The sequence below is a fragment of the Triticum aestivum genome, chromosome 2B (genome assembly GCF_018294505.1).
Source record: "Triticum aestivum cultivar Chinese Spring chromosome 2B, IWGSC CS RefSeq v2.1, whole genome shotgun sequence".
Classification (NCBI taxonomy): Eukaryota; Viridiplantae; Streptophyta; class Magnoliopsida; order Poales; family Poaceae; genus Triticum; species Triticum aestivum.
The window spans coordinates 285,939,264-285,945,091 of NC_057798.1; positions in this window are offsets into that span (position 1 = coordinate 285,939,264).

The following is a 5,828-nucleotide window of genomic DNA, read 5'->3' on the forward strand; positions in this document are numbered from 1 at the left end:
CCCATCCATCATAGTGCATGCGCTGCTTGCTGCGGCCTACTATTGATGCTGCCATTGCCGCCCGCTCGCTGTCGTGCTACCGCCGCGTTTTGGCCTCGCCCGCCTCCAGCTGCCCTGCCTGCGTCGCTTGGCTGGCCGCTCCGGAGGCCGCGCCTGGCTGAGCCAGGGTCGCGCCGGTGGCCGCTTCCCGCACCTGCATCCACCCGCCGGCGCCCCCGCCACCGCTCACCGCAGGCTGGGCTGGGTTCCTCCGTCCATGCGCGTGCGTGTGTGGTTCCCCGGTGGCCGGCTGGCCGCTGCCTACTCACGCCGGCCGGCCTAATTGGGGGCTAATCCCCACTTAACAGTAACCCCCTCCCCACTAACAGCTACTGACCGCTGGGCCCCCTGCTAAACAAAATAATTAAAATCCCCATGTTAATTAACTGCCTGATGACAGGTGGGCCCCTGTTTTGTTTGACCGAGTCAAACTGCTGACTGGGCTAGTCCAAGTCAATGACAGGTGGGTCCCCTGGACACTGTTGACTAGTCAATGGGTCACAGTTGATCCTGCTGAATGGGCTTTGACTGACCCCACATGTCATTTACTCTGGCTGACTCAGTCTGGGTATAAAAAGTATCTTCTATTTTAATTTCGAATTTATAATAAATCCAGTAATTTTAGAAGATGCATTAAACTTCAATAATTCATATAAAATAAACCATAACTCGGATCGAAGTAATTTATATATGAAAAATGATCAGAAAAATATGACGAATCCGAATACACAGTCCTTATGTCCAGCACGCATTCCTAAGATAGCGAACCTGCAACCATCCCCCTCCGGTCAGTCTATCTAAAAACGCGAAACACCGGGAATACTCTCCTGGATGTTTCCCCCCTTCACTAGTATCGCTTACTACCGCGTTAGGGCACACCTAGGACCGCTCATTGTCATGTCATGCATTGTCATGGTTATGTTTATGTTATATTCATTGTTTCTTCCCCCTCTTCTCTCGGGTAGACTACGAGACTGACGCCGCTGCTGCCTCGGTCGACTACGGTGTTGACGACCCCTCCTTCTTGCCAGAGTAAGGAGGCAAGCCCCCCCCCCCCCCGATCACCCGATATCCCCTATCCTTCTCTCTACTGCTTGCATTAGAGTAGTGTAGCATGTTACTGCTTTAAGTAAATCATATTCTGTTGCATAGCCTGTCATTGTTGATATACATGTTGATATCTTACCTGCAATCCTAAATGCTTAGTGTAGGATGCTAGTTTATCATCAGTGGACCTACACTCTTGTCCATCTGCCAGGCTATACTACCGGGTTGTGATCACTCAGGAGGTGGTCACAGGTATATTCTATACATACATACATAATGTTCAGGTGGTGACTAAACTTGGGTCGGCTTGTAGAGTACCCGTGAGTGATTCACGGATTGGGGGCTGAAAGGACGTTTGTTCCGACGGGCCTCTGTGTGGATCTTTATGGCGGAGCGACATGGCAGGTTGAGACCACCTAGGAGAGAGGTGGGCCGGCATCCGCGGTTAATTCATAATAACATGTTGAACGAGATCTTGGTATTTGATCTGAGTTGGGTCATTGACCTTATACGCACTAACCTCCATGTGGGACAAGGTATGGGCAACTGACGTCATGGTATCAGCCGAAGCCTTCTACACGTCAGCGACTGAGCGCTACACGCCGGATTGGACTAGAATGCCTGCTCTTGTATTAGGGAGGCTAGGTCTGCTTCCGGCCGCCCTCGCAACATGCAGGTGTGCAATGGGCGATGGGCCCACACCCCTGTACGCATAGGATTTAGAATGGTGCGCTGACCTCTCTGTTAGGCCTGGGTGGGGCTGCGATGTGTAGATCTCCCGAGGCCGGACATGACCCAGGAAAGTGTGCCTGGCCAGAGGGATCGAGCGTGTCGGTAATGTGGTGCACCCCTGCAGGGAAGTTGATCTACTCGAATAGCCATGCCCACGGTAACATGACGACCCGGAGTTGTACTTCGACCTTATGACAACTAGAAGTGGATACTTAATAAAACACACCCTTTCAAGTGCCAGATACAACCCGGTGATCACTCTCTCACAGGGCGGCGAGGAGAATATCGTCGGGTAGGATTATGTTATGCGATGATACTTGGTGAATTTACCAGCTACTCTCTTCTATATGCTTCAAGATGGAGGCTGCCAGAAGCGTAGTCATCAATAGGACTAGATATCCCCCTCTTATTCTGGCATTCTGCATTTCAGTCCACCGATATTACCCCTTTACACAGATACCCATGCATATGTAGTGTAGTTCCTTGCTTGCGAGTACTTTGGATGAGTACTCACGGTAGCTTTGCTCTGTCTTTTCCCCTTTCTATTCTTCTCGGACATTGCAACCACATGATGGAGCCCAGGAGCCAGACACCACTATCGACGATGACCCCTACTACATTGAGGGTGCCTACTACTACGTTTAGGCTGTCGACGACCAGGAGTAGTTTAGGATGATCCCATGCAGGAGGCATGCGCCTCTTTCGATCTGTATCCAATTTTGTGCTAGCCATCTTATGGCACCTTATTTAGTTTATGTCTATACTCAGATATTGTTGCTTCCGCTAACTCGTTTATGTTCAAGCACTTGTATTCGAGCCCTCAAGGCCACTGGCTTGTAATGTGATGCTTGTATGACTTATTTTACTTTTAGAGTTGTTTTCTGATATCTTCTCGTGAGTCCCTGATATTGATCATACACATTTGCATGCATGGTTCGTGTACAATTGAATCAGGGGTGTCACAAGTTGGTATCAGAGCCGACTGCCTGTAGGAATCCCCCTTCCACACTCCTTGGTTGAAGTCAAGTCTAGTCATCACCAAACTTTTACTAATATGGCTATGTGTCCTACGGGCCCACGTCACCACTGGGTGGTATTAGGATCTTTTATTACTTGTCTATACTCTGGGATTCTGATCTCTCTTCTATTCGAGTTAAATGATTTTACTAATTATAACTCTAGGTTCTTGTTACCACTTCCTGCCAGAGAGCCCCTTCATTCCAGACGATCTACTGCTTCACTAGATGGTTCTGAAGATGCTATTCGATGTTTACCCGAGACGCTTGTGCCCACCGCCTTTGCAAAATTCCCTACCACTATTATATCCGCATGGATAACTGCATACACTTGCCTACATTCAATCCCATTGATCTTGTTATTACAAGATGCCCCAAACTGCTCTCCATTGTTCCGAGAATCCTTTGAGCTTACTGCCCTGAAGTTCTTGCCTCATGAATACCCCCTACGGATAATTCCTCGCACTTACCGAGTATCCGTTCTTCCCCCGTTGTTCATATGATTCACAAGATACATTGAGATGTTATCTGATCTTCTGGTAATCCTCTGCTCGCTATTGCTCTGCAATTGTGTGATTGCATTTTGGTTGTGTTCCTTAGGGCCAGTAATAATCATTTAGTATCCTTTGTCATTATCATTTCGAGTCCCTTGATTCAATATGTTGCGAATGCTCGCAATCCTCAATCGGATCCTAGAATTCATCCTTCTGGCTCAGATGTCATTTTGAATGGGAGCTGGTTCTCGGCCAATCAAATTACCATCGATTGTATCCCTAAGTCTACTCAACTTATCCATCCTTAATCAGAGCATTTGCTTTTGAGCCCTTGATTTGAAAATCACAATTCCTTTGCATTTGAGCTCTGAATTATTCAGTTGTTTCTACAATCCAATGCCTTTGCATGGTTACTTCCTCTAGTTGTGTGCCGATGCTCACATCAGCTCTGTTATGTACCGGTAGATCCTTTGTTGGATTTTATCCAACAGCGTCCTTCATATTCTATAACATTGTGAGCCTACCCTCGGATACATAATGCCTTTGGTAAATTATATCTTCTGACTTCTCAACCATGCTCTGCTTTCGAGCTTGTATAAATTACTCCTGAATTTGTGGTATATGTTTCTAAGATGCCCCGATGGGTTGAAGCTATGCCACTTCTAATCCGTGTAAACCCGGAAGCTTCTACCGGTCATACTCTAACAATGTTATGCCAGATAAAATTTCAGCACTACAACTTCATCAAATGCGAGGAGTGAATGAAAGGTTATGCATTGGGGAAGTGGGAGTCGACCTTGAACTTTGTGTTCATGCCCATGGACACAATGTAGAACTTATCATGGAAGCTGCTCGTAAAAATAATTACACCTTGTTATAAGTTCATCTTGTATCCGTGGTTCGATCATTTATGATTGTGGTTCCGACCACAATTTCTTCCTTTGATTCCATTTCTCAGGCAAGTTAAAGCGCCTGTCTTCTATAGATCAATACACCCCACTTCAACCTTTAATATGATATGCCTTCGAGTATTATCCCCCTGGTATCTCGAGGATATCATGCCATTGCACTACATCTTATGAATTTGTGCTGGAGTAATACCTTTCCCTATCATAGTCACTCCACGAGTTCTGGGTTACCGTCAACCGAGAACACCAAATAGTGAATCGAGTCTGCACTGTGATTCGACAACTCTTAGTAATCTTCATTGCTTATGAGTTTGTACTCGATCATGTCATTCCCAACTGATTGACTACATCATCATCGTTAGGCTGACTGCTTGACCCTTCTACCTATGTCCTTCATCCCCGGGACACAATCCGGACAATGCTCTAAGCTTACACCGAACTTTCCGCATCATATTGTTTATCTTGAGACACAACTCTGAATTCTAAGTTGGCATCTTATCTATGGTTATAGTAACATTTTGCCTCACCATTCCCTTGAAACCTCTCAATAAATGTGTCGTGATCATCGTCAACATTTAAATTCTTCCGAGATGTACATTGAGTTCCTCCCTTGCCTCACCATGCTTGCCCCCTCGATGATTTGTGTTAACATCAACAACATTATTGATTTCCCTCCCAACACAAAACTTGTTCTAGTTTTGCGTTGTACCTTGAGTTCCTTGCTATGTGATATGTCTCCAACGTATCTATAATTTTTGATTGTTCCATGCTGAGGGAGTCCTGGACTAGGGGGTGTCCGGATAGCCGAACTATCATCATCGGCCGGACTCCAAGACTATGAAGATACAAGATTGAAGACTTTGTCCCGTGTCCGGATGGGACTTTCCTTGGCGTGGAAGGCAAGCTTGGCGATACGGATATGTAGATCTCCTACCATTGTAACCGACTCTGTGTAACCCTAGCCCTCTCCGGTGTCTATATAAACCAGATGGCTTTAGTCCGTAGGACGAACAACAATCATACCATAGGCTAGCTTCTAGGGTTTAGCCTCCTTGATCTCGTGGTAGATCTACTCTTGTAACACACATCATCAATATTAATCAAGCAGGACGTAGGGTTTTACCTCCATCAAGAGGGCCCGAACCTGGGTAAAACATCGTGTCCCTTGTCTCCTGTTACCATCCGCCTAGACGCACAGTTCGGGACCCCCTACCCGAGATCCGCCGGTTTTGACACCGACATTGGTGCTTTCATTGAGAGTTCCTCTGTGTCGTCATGGATAGGCTCGATGGCTTCTTTGATCATCACCAACGACGCAGTCCAGGGTGAGACCTTCCTCCCCGGACAAATCTTCGTATTCGGCGGCTTTGCACTGCGGGCCAATTCGCTTGGCCATCTGGAGCAGATCGAAAGCTACGCCCCTGGCCGTCAGGTCAGATTTGGAAGTTTGAACTTCACGGCTGACACCGGGGACTTGATCTTCGATGGATTCAAGCCACAGCAAAGCGCGCCGCACTGTCACGACGGGCATGATTTAGCTCTGCAGCCGGACAGTACCCTGGAGACCGCACTCGAGCCCGCTCCGATCTTCA